This window comes from Choristoneura fumiferana, chromosome 29, assembly GCF_025370935.1.
Source record: "Choristoneura fumiferana chromosome 29, NRCan_CFum_1, whole genome shotgun sequence".
NCBI classification, from domain to species: domain Eukaryota; kingdom Metazoa; phylum Arthropoda; class Insecta; order Lepidoptera; family Tortricidae; genus Choristoneura; species Choristoneura fumiferana.
The window spans coordinates 4,258,171-4,274,321 of record NC_133500.1 but is presented as its reverse complement, the minus strand read 5'-3'; the positions used below and the strand labels follow the sequence as shown (position 1 = coordinate 4,274,321).

Here is a 16,151-nt window from a genome sequence, read left to right as displayed (position 1 = left end):
TCCGATCAAATAAGGAATCTCTAAACATCACACAAAAGCGATAGGCATACAGAAAAAAAAAACTAAAAGTACTGGCACAAAACACCTGTGCATCCAGAGACCACAAACTTCCAAATTCGAAACTCAAACGAATTTAAACTTTAAAATTTGAAATTCGAAGGACTGATTGTAGTAGTGAGGTGCAAGGCTAACTTCGTCTTTCGGTAGTCAAAAAAACGGGTATCGAAAAAAGTGAAACCTGTTCAAGATGCGTGTGAACAAAAAATCGGGGCACGTCGCTACTTCATATTTTTTTAGATCGTAACATTGTAATTTATCAGTAGTTGGGTAGTATAAACATCGAGATATAACCAGTTCACTGGTATTGCTTTCGAGTTTTAAAAGGGTTAATTTTATGACGGTTTGAACGTTTTTGTTGGACATGTGTTTTACAGACGCGCAAATGATTTTTGTACGCAACATGCGTTTTTAACGACTTAAATATGAACTGCAAAGGTTAAAAATATAACAAAAGGTCGTTACGGAACATAATATAACATGAAACGTATTAAGGGTTAAATGTATTTACGGGTTGAATATTCAATTAATCATCTTCCGTAAAAAACACTGCAGGACTGATGAACGATGGAGCAGAGGAGTCCTCGAATGGACACCACGGACGGGAAAACGTAGCGCAGGGCGTCCTGAGGCACGTTGGACAGACGACGACGAGGGTCGCTGGCGGCGGATGGATGCGAGGAGCTGAAGACAGAGTGTTGTGGCGCGCCATGGAAGTGTAGGCTGATGATGATGATGATGACAAACTTAGTACCAGTTTCCGTACAGAATATAAAACATAATCATTATTCATTCCGGCCAATATGTATAATGCTGAGCACAGCCCTCTGCTCTGAATAAGAGGACCTGGGGTGTAAATCCCATGAGGGCCCAGAGCCGATTGCTACTTTCACAGACATCATTGAATAAGAGTTGTTGTGACTGGCTGGCTAATTGGCGCCACTATCGTGAAGTCCATTTGAGAGCTTTGACATTGGTGTCCCGTTTGTAATTGATTACAACTACTGTATAGTTTCCGTGGGATAGCGATTAACGAATTCTGGGCAGATTAAATCACGGGAAAAGCTAGTTATTTTTAAAAAGATGAAAATAATATTGACTTTTTTCCATTTCGAAAGACACATATCGGCCCCATTGAAGTGTGTAAAATCTTAAGCAAGCTCTTTAAACATTAAATTTTTGTTTAGTTGGTACCTACAAGCTTACTCACACACACACACACGCACACACACTCACGCACACACACACACACACACGCACACACGCACACACGCACACACGCACACACACACACACACACACACACACACACACACACACACACATTCAATACATACTAATTTTTCATTGTTCTATTTGTCTACTATTTGTCTTTTCTTATAATCTATAATATAATGTAATAAATTAATTTTGATTTTAATGTATCTAGATAATAATGCAAATTTACTATGTATACGATTGAATCTCGAATGCACTCCAGGACCTCAAGATACAGGCTCAGCCTAGTTTGGGGTCCGCCAGACATCTCTTTTTATGTATATGTGTGTCATTTTTAAGGGAAAATAAATTATTATTATTATTATTATTATTATTACTCTTACCAAGAGTACTCTTGGTTGGCTGTACTTAAATTGTGATGAAGAAAGAAAGAAAGAAAGAAATTATTCACAACACAAGACACAACAATATTATTAGGTACAAATAAACAACACAAAGGTATGGCCATTGTGGTAGTGAATCGGACACTGGTTCAGCATAATGCTGAAGCACTAAAAACACCCCAGCACGTAAATTAAGTTAGTAAACCAAATTTAAATTTGAGAAATAGAATAAAGTCCACTCGCACACCTAGACAGGTCAAACTAAATAAAAGCTTGTATAACAGGATTCCTAGAAAATAGAAGTGCATTTAGTAATATTAACAAACGGATCCAGCTTTCTGGGTCAACATTCCCGGAACGGAACGAAAGATGATTCTATAAATCTCTTGGAGAGCCGGCTACGCACCTATGATACCCCTCGTGTTGCGAGTGTCCATATCCTCTCGTACATTATACAATTAAAAAACAAAACATACCTTTGTGTGCTCATTAACCTTAATTAAATCCGCTATTGAGTTGCCACGTCTTAAAAACTCAAAGCTGTAACCCTTGCATAATTACGTAGACGTTTCAACAAAATTCCAACAACTCATTTACAAAAAAAGCGCCGTAACTCAATGACGTGGCGCAAATTTTTCCCATCCTTATTAAATAGGAAGGAAAATACCTACCCTCAAGTATCCAGTTATTTCTTATAAACAATTTCTCGGGTCGAAATATCCCGAAACACTGAGGGTTATTGACGTTCCCTTTTTCGTTTGACCTTATGGCTTGTTATTTCGACGTATGGCAACACAGATTGGGTGAAGACGGGACGTGTGTCACTTTGAATTACGTTGAGGTTGAGATTGAGTGAAGGCCGAGTGAAATTAATTTTTAATTTGTTTTTGATTGCAGTTATCTGGTAAAAAAAAAATGTATTTTCTGTTTAGTTCGTCAGGTAGATATAATCATTGGACATTGGACACGTAGTTTTTATTTTGCCAATAAAATAAATACCAAGGCAAAGCTGGTTCGAAACTCGGGAGAGGACCGTACCGTCACACCGTGCTAAAAAGTGACGCTCAGCGTGACGTCACTCGAAACTTTAAGCTGCTACTTCTACTTTAGGCACCTGCGAGGAATTTCAATTATGTGTGTGAAGTTCCAAATCCGCAGTGGGCCCGCGTGGGCCTAAGCTCTCTCATTCTTAGAGGAGGTATATGCCCAGCACGTATATTATACCTAAGCCGATCCGACTTGTAGTTTTTGAGCTATGCACGGACAGATAATTAAACATACACTTTTGAAATTTGACACATGTGTTTCATCACCACCATTATCAGCCTACAGCAGTCCACTGCTGGACATAGGCCTCTTCCATGGCGCGCCACAACACTGTCTTCAGCCCCTCGCATCCATCCGCCGCCAGCGACACTCTTAAGGTCGTCCGACAAGTGTTTAGAAGCTGAGGGGCTACTCCGAAATTCGAAAATCGAAGTTCGTGTCGTTCTGTCCCTCTGACGCTTATACTGTTCAATACAAAAGTAAGAGGGACGGTACGATACGAACTTCAATTTTCGAATTTCAGAGTAGGCCCTCTGGTACTTATAGACTAATATATCCAGAAACTGAGGAATTCAGACTTATTAGGCACATACTTAAATTGATAACCTTTCTTTCTGGAGTCGGATAAAGACAAAGAATAATTAATATTGAATGACATGAAATTTGCATGTTGATTTAATTTTTGGAGTGATCTTAAATTAAACATGAAAATTTCAGTGAGACTCACTCATATTAAATATATTGACCCGGATAACTCACGTCTTAAATCGAGTTTAGCTCGACATGTGTCGGGCTAATCCGTAGCCCTTCGTCTTCGGAGCAACGCGACTCAGCGGCTGCTGCAACACGCGCACTGCGCGCCGCCGCTCTGCTCGCGCGACTACCCGACGAAACTGACACCGGCACACAACTACCCGCGTTTTCATCATCATTTTCATTCATAATCATCATCATCATCAGCCGGAAGATGTCCACTGCTGGACAAAGGTCTTCCCCTTACAACGCCACAATGAACGACAACTCACCACTTGCATCCACCGGTTGCATGATTTTCATTACAACTGTCAAATGTGTATCACACAACACTAACAACATCGCTCTGTAAAGGTACCTCCCGAAACATGTCGAGCTAAACTCGATTTAAGACGTGAGTTATCCGGTTCAATATATTTAATATGATCTTAAATTATTTATTTATAACCTAGAGGAGACCTAATTTGAGATCAAACTAACGACCTCTCAAAGGTTGTTTTGTCTAGAAAACGGTCTTGAAGTTAATTTGAATATTTTCGTTTCATGTAAAAAATACGTACATCAAGAAGTCTTAGGAATGCTCATTAAATATCGGGACCACGGGCCGAAATATCCCCACCTACCAATAGAAACGAAACATGTCTCATTTAAAAGGTCTTGGCAACCTGATGATTTTTTAGTATGACGAGGATCGCCCTAAGTATGGGGTTTTTTTTTGCTGATTTCCTTGAAAGTTACAGGAACATGTTACTAGCAATAATAGGGTGCATGTTCCGATATGTTTGACCACCTTGGCAGCTCCAAAATATCTAATGGCGTCTGTACCTACTTACCTATTATTAAATACCTCGACGTTTCGACCATATCGTGCCGGCGGCCGGCACGAGTTGATTGACGTGTTATCATAATTCGTTTTGCCGCGCAATGTTTTTAAACTACCCGCACAATTTTAATAATACATACTTAATAATATTTAAGTAGTAAGATTATTGAATTGTTATTTTAATTGTTAGACGATGCTTGGTTATGTGTAAGAAGATTATAAACATCACAGCAAATTAGTTTTATAAAAGTTATGGTGAAACTAGCGCCATCTGTTATTCAATAGATGATGTTTTGATTCGGAATTAAAACAATACATTTTTTTTGTATTATAAATAAATATCTGTTACCACATGTGGCCTTATCACTTTAGAGCAATCTTTTCCAGGCAACTTCTACCAGATAAAGAAGTAAGGAATAGACATCTATGATTTACGTGTACATTTATAAGTTTTCATTTCGCTCCATAAAAATACGGGTTTGTTTTTATTGACTAACTGTATACTGAAATACATATATATTTTTCATTTCATTCGTTACCAGGCACCTACATAAGAGTTGAATTAAACCTTTTTTTTAAGCCTGTTGAAAATCAGCCAGTAACATTCATAGATTTAGATTTTTTGAAACCAACTTCATTAGTAGTATTAATCAGTATTATTTTGATTCAGTTCTATTTTTTCAAAGCCGGTTTAAATCTGCCACTATTACTTAGCTTTCGAATTCCGTTCAGAGTTGAATGGATTTTTTGAGACCAGTTTAAAACAGCCAGTATTATTTTGATTCCCTTTTTACAGCCAGTTCAAATGAGCCAGTATTATTTCATACCTATTTGAAGTCAGATTAAATCAGCCAGTATTATTTTGATTCCTTATAATAAAGCCACTTCACATCAGTCTATATTACTTCGATTCCTTTTTTTAAATTATTTCAAATCAGCCAGTATTATTTCGATTAAGTACGGTTTTTTAAGTTCTGCCCACGTTCTGCCACATTTTTTTAAATCCCGTTGCCATGTTTAAATCAGCCAGCATTATTTCGACTAAGTACCTACCTTTTTTTAAGTAGGTACTGCATTTTTTTTTAAATTCCAATTCCATATTCAAATCAGCCAGCATTACGATCATAACAAGATAACCCAACAATTGCAACGATACCGCAGTGTCGGAGGCCTCGCAGGCTCAGATCTCACGCAGCCCGGGCTTGCTCTGCGCAGATTCCCCCCCTCTTGTCCTCAGATGCTCGAAAGCGCTCGCGCGCTGCGGTCGTGCCGGTCCACCCCCAAACAACCTGTGGCAGGACAGTGGATTCCGTGTGGATCACAGTGGTAGTGTTGTGAATGAAACCGGTAGAGGTAAGCTTCCGCCGATACTGGTTTTGCGTGGGAGCGTTTTTGGTTTTTTAATTAGTTTTTAGTGTGGGAACGAGGGTTGATTATATGGTTATGGTTGGTTTGTTTTGTGATTTTTTTGCGGATGGATTTCAAATGGTGGGTGAGTAATATCGATTACAAGCAACATGTGCAATCAAGAAAATTTAAGCCAATTACAGCATATTTTAACTACACTTCCAATTAAAATAAATAAACAATTTCTTAAATCAAACTTTAGTAACACAACAAAATGAATACACACTTCTTACGTCTAAGTCGTAATAGGTTCTACGTCATACTATCACCTTTATAAACATTTACACACTTTTTTACACAGAAACAGGCTTGCGTTGACAACATTCACGCCTGGTTTTAGAACCATATCGTTGTATCACCATCAAAAAGAGTTAAAGCGACAAAGTTCTGGCAGATATTTAACTGCACCACAGAGCCAGCCTGTTGTACTTGTGATATAAAACTACAACCAGCCAATTATGACTTTGAGTAAAATCTTATACACTGAAACCAATTTACTTAATCTGTGATCATATGCACAAAAACAAAACAATTAGGTACCTATGTCTGTGTGGCACTGGTGTTTTTAAGCAACAAGTAAATATTAATGATTGGTTATTTGGATATTTTTGTATTTTTTATTTCAACTCCAAATTTGTTACTTTGTTTTTTGTAGTAGAAATAAGCAACCTGAGATATGTATGCATAGGAAAAATTCGTGTCTAAATTCCTGTCCAGCGGTGGTGTAGGGGTTATAGCACGCAGCACGGATTGCTGAGGACCTGGGTTCGATTCCCAGCGCTGGTCTCTTTTTCTGGTTTTTCTGTGCATCCATGTCTCAGTTTGTATTTTTTTAAATATTAATGTGTATGTAAATATACATCATACAAAACATACGTCTCTTAGGTATTAGCTCGTTTACACTTTCAAAAGATTTTGTTCAGCTTGTATATATGTTTTTGTTTCATACTTAATACAAAAAGTAACTAAGAATGTATTTATCTAAAAGTATTTTTATCTGGCACCTGCTTATTTATTCATAATCGTCATCCCAGCCTATATACGTCCCACTGCTGGGCACAGGCCTCCTCTCAGAACAAGAGGGCTTGGGCTATAGTTCCCACGCGGGCCCAGTGCGGATTGGGAACTTCACACGCACCATTGAATTGCTTCGCAGGTTTGTGCAGGTTTCCTCACGATGTTTTCCTTCACCGCAAAGCTCGTGGTAAATTTCAAATGTAATTCCGCACATGAATTTGAAAAATTTAGAGGTGCGAGCCGGGGTTTGAACCCACGACCCTCTGTTTGAGAGGCGATAGGTCAAACCACTAGGCCACCACGGCTTTTTCACCCATTTATTTATTACCCATTGTAATTTCTTTAATTTAGGACGATGTATATTTGGCGCCAATTGTGCCATGATATTTAATTTTATTTATTTTACTTTACGAGACACTGAACTCAGTGCCATCTGACATTTACTTGTCTTGTCTATTATTAACTTAAAGTCGTACTCTGAGTTATTAAGTGTAGCTTAAGTCGCACCCGTGTGTCTATTAGTCAGGGTCGTTACCAAGGGACGAATTCAGTATAATTACCGTATGAATAATTATTACTAGGTGAACACACGGGTAGCCTTGTCTATAATTTTGGCGAGAATTTAGAATCGTTTTCATTATTTCTTACTTTTCTTTCGTATAAGACGATGAAGTCCATGAATAAGTCTATATTTTTACGATCAGTTAATTAGTAAGAAAAAAATAATAACGGACCTAAATCAAACCATAAATTGCTAAGTAATTGATTTTGGCATAGTGCTTTCTTTAGACTTAAAAAAGAGAGGGTTTGTGTTTATCCGTATTGTATTTTTAATGCATGACATTTATTGTTGGGAAACATATATATATATTCATGTGGTTCTATTATAAATGTAAAATTAATTAGTTATTATATAGTAATATAAATGTAAAATAATGTTCTAGGTATCTGTAATTATGACCATAATTATAACATATTCCGTTAAATAATCCCGCGCAAAATGTGTAATTTTCCGATATAAAAGTATCCTATGTCCTACCCAGGGTTTTAAAATTATCTTCATACCAAATTTCGTTTTAATCGATTCAGTGGTTTAATTGTGAACAGGCAACAGACGTACAGACTTACTATCGCATTTGTTATAATAGTGATTAATTCTAAAACTGTTGTTTAGAAACAACATAGGTATTTTATATTATGTTAAAGCTTGATATTCACACATTCCTAAAAAAATTGGGACTTATAGACCAACGAACAAAGTGATCCCACAAGGGTTCGCTTACCTTTTTGGGGTACATTATCCTTAAAAACGAAGTTTAGATATATCTACAAGGTTTATTATTAGACCGACAAAGTGAATCATTTGGAATACTAAAATTTCAATGTGCTTAGGAAGCGGTGATATTTAAGGAATGTCGCTTTAAATCTTACTGATACATTATTATAAATGCCGTGGTGGCCTAGTGGTTTGACCTATCGCCTCTCAAACAGAGGGTCGTGGGTTCAAACCCCGGCTCGCACCTCTGAGTTTTTCGAAATTCATGTGCGGAATTACATTTATTTGCGGTGAAGGAAAACATCGTGAGGAAACCTGCACAAATCTGCGAAGCAATTCAATGGTGCGTGTGAAGTTCCCAATCCGCACTGGGCCCGCGTGGGAACTACGGCCCAAGCCCTCTTGTTCTGAGAGGAGGCCTGTGCCCAGCAGTGGGACGTATATAGGCTGGGATGATGATTATAAATGCGAAACTTTTGCGAGTGTGTATGTATGTTACTCTCTTAAACTGCTAGCTGATGAAACTTGATATTTAATGAAATAAACTAGGATAACTCACGTTTTAAATCGAGCTTAGCTCGACATGGTTTTCATTTATCATGTTCCTGTACTTAAAGGAATGGCTACAAATTAGCCCGAAACATATCGAGTTAAACTCGATTTAGGACGTGAGCTATCCAGGTTTATTTCACTAATATATGAGTGAGTTTCACGATAATTTAATGTTCATAACTTATATGTAGATAGATGAAGGTTGAGGATGACATATAGTTTTGATTCCCATATTCTTGCGGGTTCAAGTTTTATAGTATCCATTGCAAAGAAGACAATGTCTAAGGCATAATTACAATTAATGATTATATCATTGGGAGCAATGTTCAGAAATAATTCATATCAATGAAATAAATTACTGCTCGCCCGCGGCCATTTATGCATAATTTATTGAATCAGGCGTTACTTTGCGGAGGTCCATATCAATGAACTAAAATAATTTCCTTGCTCACCCTGAAGATGAGCTCTGTTTGAGTTCGAAACGCGTCAGTGTAGTGTGGTGGTGGTGATAGATGGGTTTGTGTGATTTGTGTGTGTTCTTACAGTGTGGAGGTGGAGGAACTGCATGAACACGCATATTTTGCATAAGCTTAGCTATCGTAAGGTCGCGGGTGAGCAAGGAAATTATTTTAGGCCATTTATGCAGCTACTTGTATGCAAGAAATGTGTGTACATGCAGTTTCTCCACCTCCACACTGTAAGAACACTCACAAATCACACAACCCAACTATCACCACCACACTACACTGACACGTTTCGAACTCAACAAAAGTTCATCCTCAGAGTAACACAAGCGTTCACCGTGTTACCAGATTAGCTAACAAGAACACATTTGTTACATATAGACATATCATAACGTCGCGGGTGAGAAAATTATTGATATGAATCACCGCATAGTAAAGTCTAATACAAACAATTAAAACATAATTCAAATCAAATCAAAATTAAAACCTTTATTCTATGTGTAGGTGTAGGCTGCAAAGGGCTTTTTAACCCCCGACGCAAAAAGAGGGGTGTTATAAGTTTGACCGCTATGTGTGTCTGCCTGTCTGTGGCATCGTAGCTCTTAAACCGTGAACCGATTTGAATGCGGTTTTTATTTGAAAGCAGGTTTTCTAGCGATGGTTCTTTAGCCGTTTTTGAGATATTGAACTTTGAAGTGACAAAGTCGGGGTTATTTTTTTTATTTCTGGGTTTAGGGTTATTTACATTTCAAGCAGATAGACACAGAAACTGCATTTGGTGTAAAAAAAGTGCATTAATTACAAAGGGACTCGGACAAACTTGTCGGCAATAGCTAGTTTAAATCGTGGTGTCATGTTAATAGATAAACCGAAACCCAATACAGAAATGACGTATAACAGATTTCGTTTACGCCCCTAAAACTAATTATTTTGCCATATGTATAAGGAGGCCTGTGCCCAGCAGTGGGACGTATATAGGCTGGGATTATTATTATTATGTATAAGTTATGTCAGGTCAATAGTTACTGATTCATCATCATCATCATCATCCCAGCCTATATATGTCCCACTGCTGGGCACAGGCCTCCTCTCAGAACAAGAGGGCTTGGGCCATAGTTCCCACGCGGGCCCAGTGCGGATTGGGAACTTCACACGCACCATTGAATTGCTTTGCAGGTTTGTGCAGGTTTCCTCACGATGTTTTCCTTCACCGCATAGCTCGTGGTAAATTTCAAATGTAATTCGCACATGAATTTAGAAAAACTCAGAGGTGCGAGCCGGGTTTGAACCCACGACCCTCTTGCTTGAGAGGCGATAGGTCAAACCACTAGGCCACCACGGATATACATATACTGATTGAAATGTTATAATTTGATTTTAACTGAATGCGCTGGTAGTGTAGTGGTTTAGTCTAAGCTTCTCAATGAGAGGATCGTGGGTTCGAACCCGAGCAGGCACCTCGGACTGTTGGGAATATTTGTAAGAAATCACACATAAAATTGACAGTGGAGCTTTTTTAGTGAAGGAAAATATTAGAAAATCTGCACAAGCCTGTGTGAGAAATTTGATAGGAAAAACCTCGTCTTAAAATCGATAGTTTTTTGTGAACTTTACCAAGTTTTGCAGTTTGACGTTTTTTGACGTATTGCTTTAATTTTTTTCCGGAAACTTCTTGAATTTCTTGCATTATTCCTGCCGTGAAGCAGCAGTGCTTGCACTGTTGTGTTTCGGCGTGGAGAGTAAGACAGCCGGTGAAATTACTGGCACGTGAGGCATCCCATCTTAGGGCTCTAGGTTGGCAACGCGTCTGCAATACACCTGGTGTTGCAGATGTTTATGGGCGGTGGTGATCTCTTACCATCAGGAGACCCATTTGCTCGTTTGCCATCCAGTCAAATAAAAAAAAAACTGCCATTTGTCAAATCTTAGAAGTAGATTAGAAATTTGGTAAACATGTTTAATATGGACAACAATGCAAGTAAATTCAGCAAAAACTAGATTTGGATTTTGAACTCTCATCCGAATAAAAAATCTGCAATTTTATAACAATTATTGTATAACACCAAGGGCTACTAAAAGCACGCCAGCCTTTTCCGCTGTAAGAATTCTTGATATAACCTAACTAACAAAAAGTTGGAAAACTCCCGACTTTGTCAATTCAAAGTTCAATATCTCACAAACGGCTAAACCGATTTTGACAAAACATATCTAAGAAGCATTGCTAAAAAACCCGCTTTCAAATAAAAGAAACCGCGTTCAAATCGGTCTACCCGTTTAAGAGCTACGGTGCCACAGATAGACACACATTCGGGGGTTAAAAATGAAGTTTGTCGAACCAAATCAGTATGTTCTAAAAGCTTGTTTTAAAACTATGATAAGCGTTGCGGTGGCGCAGGTTTGAGCGGATGCACTTGGCTAGGGACCGGTTGCGCGGGAGTGGACGGCGGGACCCGATCGGCCGCTTTGACAACATAGTTATAGGCTTAAAACGTTGGACTTTGAAAAATAATCCAATGAGGGCTATCTTTTTTTGTCTCACTAGATGGCGCACTGTAGCGTGAGGTTTTTAAGTATGGCTTTCAAAGTCTGTTATTACGGGCGTGAAAACAAAGTTTAGATTAAAATCATATTTAATACACCTTAAAACCGTACCATAAAAATATCGAGCATGCCACAGTGTTGCATAGTCCCCGTTTTGTTCGGAAAAAAGGGAGGACAAAGGTTTTCGAAAGACAAAACTGTCTCAAAACACAGACATTCATTGCCCCGGAACGCATATTTGCTATTTAATTTCAGATAATGCAAAATATTCACAAATTTATTCTAATTATAAATAAACCCGCGTAGCTCACCCAAAAACTATGAGATTTGACATTTCGGAGACCTCACGCTACACTAGCGCCTCTAGTGGCGAATTCATACGCGATAGCCCTCATTACATACACACAGGGAAACTGGCTGAAAGCAAAATACTATATTGTCGTTAGTTTTGCAAAACCCTCCGACTTTGACACTTCAAAGTTCAATAACTCAAAAACGGCGATTTTGATAAAACATGTGCAAGAACCATCGCTAAAAAACCTGCTTTCCAATAAGAAACCGCATTGAAATCGGTCCACCCGTTCAAGAGCCACGGTGCCACAGACAGACAGACACACATAGCGGCCAAACTTATAACACACCTCTTTTTGCGTCGGGGGTTAAAAGTGGTGTTATTTGTAAACTAGCTTTAGCCCGCGACTCCGTCTGCAAAAACATTTATGACTGAATGACGAAACGAAGATTAATGAGTATTTCTCAAAAAAGTGTCCCTTCATGAAGTTGACAAGAAATCAGTTATGTCAAGAAATTATTAACACTAAGGACGAGATCATAAAACATAAACTGTATTAAACATCGTCGCGAAATCTTGTGAGAAAAAAAATCGTTATTTTGTAACCACATCGAAATTTTCTATTGGATCCAACAACAAAGATTATGACTTTTTATCACCTTTACCACAAGGTTTTGTATATATTTAAACACAATATTACTTATTTTTTGTGTTTAAATAGCGTCAGGAAATATATATATATATATATAAGCTCATGTGCGGAATTACATTTGAAATTTACCACGAGCTTTGCGGTGAAGGAAAACATCGTGAGGAAACCTGCACAAACCTGCGAAGCAATTCAATGGTGCGTGTGAAGTTCCCAATCCGACAAAAACTTATTTTAATAATTCATATTTTTAATAATTGATACGATTCAAATATTCATAATAATTTTTATACAATTATTTGACTGTAAGTATATAAAATTAGCCCCCCCCTCTCCCTCCCGCCCTCTTGTTCTGAGAGGAGGCCTGTGCCCAGCAGTGGGACGTATATAGGCTGGGATGATGATGATGATGATGATCCGATAGTTTCGGTTACGGATACGGAGATCCATAACATCCCTGATTTTATGTATACTTTCGCCCTTTATATTATTAGTAGGAGTAAGGATTTCCATGCTATAATTTTATCTAATCAATCCCTTCTTTTACGTCAGCGATTAAAAAATGTTAGTAACCACTGACCTAGATGAACATCCAGGGGTACGTTCGCCCCCACCTTTTTCTAAATCAGGTATAAAAATCAGAGGCGACATCAATTTGTGACTCCAGACTTTTGACCTGTCTATAAATATCTGTGAACGTTCCCTCCCAGAGAGCACGTGCCGAATTTGTAGCCGCGGTGGTCTTTCTGGCCTAAATTTTGCTTGTAGTAAAGAATACCAGCTACAGAGACTTGCAAACATCTGTTTGATGAAAAAAAAAATCTATGTCTTTAGCTTTTTTATTACGAGTATATGGAACTTTGATCATGACATGTCAGTACCAACAGGCCTTAACTATGAAGACAATATAAAAATTACACGAAGTTAATGACTAATAAGTATTAGGTAAAAATTTAATTTTTAATACAAGCTTTTTTTGCTGACTGTACTTTTTGTCGACTTTACTTGCATTGTCACTCAAACTACATTTGTATACCAAATTTCAAGTCGATGACATTAATTGAAGAGTTTCGTCCTGTGGAGACGATCCAGGGCGGACTACACACACACTACAAGGTTGTCACTAGATTCCAAATTATTGTATTGTCACGCAATTTACATAATTATTCCAAATTTGCGCTGCAGCCGCGGGTTCACGGTGGATGCAGGCCGCTGCCAACCGAAGCGACTGGAGGTCTATGGGGAAGGCCTATGTCCAACAGTGGACGTATCCTACGGCTGAGATGATGATGATGATGATGATGATCCCAAATTTTAAGTCAATCTGAGTACTGAAAGTTGGTCAAATTTAACTTGCAAGATTCGACTACAGACAGAATAACTAAATAAAATATTGTAATAATTTGAGCCAAGTGACACTACATGGCCTCCAAACCATAGCACCGGAATCCTTGCCACAGACCGTGAAACTTACACACGGTTTCTCTAACAAATCATTATCATCATGTCAGCCTGTAGGACGTCCACTGTTGTTCATAGGCCTCCCCCATGGTGTCCTATCATTCATCGCCAGTCATTTAGCAAATTTTCATTTCGCAACCAAAGATTTACAAATACATCACTTATCAATTTATATCTTTATACAACTGCATGTTTTACAAATAATTCATTTCACCGAATAATCACTTAACAAATTTCATTTATTATTGTATAATTTTGCAAATAGATCATTTATTATTGATGTCGAATAGTCAACTAACGTAGGTACGACATACACACTTTTGGTATATTAGTCCATTTGATATAGGTTTCATTTTATATAAATTTTAGTATAAAATCGCCGTTACGTTTTAAAACTTTCAACCCTTTAAGGACACTTGGGCGGAAGTTCGTTACCACTAAAGTAGGTTAGGTTAGAACTGCGACCCCACACAAGAACGAGCTGCTATCAGAAAAGAAGTAAGTGATAACACTAACAATACTGCGGTAGATGATTAACGTTGTACCAACTCGTAAACACACATTTTGTATCTTTCTTCCTGCTTTGCGTACATCAGCAATACTGTTTAAGGCCGCCTTTTGCTTACCTTGTATTTTTTTTTGTCTGTGTATGTTTTCTGTCTCGCTTACTATTTCTGGTGTACAATAAAGAGTCTTTGTATTGTATTTATTAAGTAATCTTTTTCTAAAAGTTAATCTGATGTTAATCTGATCTTGATGGGGTCGGAAGGTTCTCGAATGGCGTCCGCGGACCGGGAGACGAGCTGTCGGTAGGCCTCCAACAAGATGGAGCGACGACTTGGTTAAGATCGCGGGATCGCGGTGGATGCGGAAAGCACAAAACCGGTCTGAATGGAGAGCCTTGGGGGAGGCCTATGTCCAGCAGTGGACGTCTTTCGGCTGACATGATGATGATGATGATGAAAAGTTAATCTTCCAAACCAAGTAGGTATGATACGTTCGAATTATCACAAATACGATTATATTTAGTGCGCTCTGACTGTCTCCCGCGTCGCGGCATATGGCCCGCACGTTTACGAGTACAGCTTGTATGAGTATGCTATATGTCGCTATGCAAGCGTTGGATTGAATTATATCGTTTATTTAACTGCAAACACTTGCAAAAATTAACGGATTTTTAACTGTTTGAGGGTAATTTGCACTTTGAGTACGCCAGCCTAATGTTTTTTGAACAACTTATTTGTCCCTTGTTTTTACTTATGGTTTATTGTTATTTATTTATTTCTTGTTTACTTACAATTAAATCTATTTTTATTTCTTAATTTTATTAAAAAATATGGATAAGTTTACTATATTTTATGTATCATTCCGTGAGTCACAGACGGTTCTGACAGAATATCAGCGCTGAAGGCGTCTAACGCCTCAGCATTATGCTGAGTCAGCGGCCATTTCACTTTTGCGGGGACACACAAAATCGTGTAGTTTCAATTTTTGTTTTATTTGCGTGTTGCTATTTATTCTTTTTTTTTGTTTTAATTTTGTTGTATTTGTGTGTTTTTCTAAATGTGAACATTTTTCTTTCTTTAATTTTGTTTTAAACCTAATTTTATTTCGTTCGATGTTTTCGCGATAAAACGGCAACTTATGTTATCGGTTTTTTGACTGATATTTAGTAAAATAAATTCGGATCACGTCTCAAATCGAGTTTAGCTCTACATGTTTTGGGCTAATACGTACCCCTTCCTCTGTGAGCACATGCCACGGCGGCTGCTGTTATCTGGGTTTATTTCAATAGATATGAGTGACTCACTGTAATATCATGTTCAAATGCTTTTTGATTGTTCACAAGTTCATACGCAGGATGGTTTGTCTCTCTCTCGTTTTGTTGAAAACTTCATAGTTTTAAGGGTATTCATACTTTGTTCAATTTACGAGTAGGTAAACTAAGAACTCAATGAATGGAAACTGCAATTATAATCAGGTTAATTTTGACAACTAAGTTAAGTAATGCATTTTATTGAGCAACACATTTTTTTTTCGATTTAATAAAATAAACATAATATGTTCTTCTTAACTTTCTTTTTATTCGACTGGATGGCAAACGGGCATGTGGGTCTCCTGATGGTAAGAGATCACCACCGCCCATAAATATCTGCAACACCACACATCTTTTAGTACGATTATATTATTAATACGTACAGTATAAACTTG

At 37.9% G+C, this 16,151-nt stretch overlaps 1 protein-coding gene across 4 annotated transcripts in view; it reads left to right on the top strand.

The window, feature by feature from the left end:
• The first annotated feature begins 5,502 nt into the window (after positions 1-5,502).
• Positions 5,503-16,151, top strand: part of sns (nephrin adhesion molecule sticks and stones) — a 382,036-nt gene continuing 371,387 nt past the window's right edge. For 3 of the 4 annotated variants that reach the window (XM_074109582.1, XM_074109581.1, XM_074109579.1), the window contains exon 1: positions 5,503-5,634. The gene's annotated coding sequence lies outside the window, so the exon portion shown is untranslated. The other variant, XM_074109580.1, reaches the window with a different exon arrangement.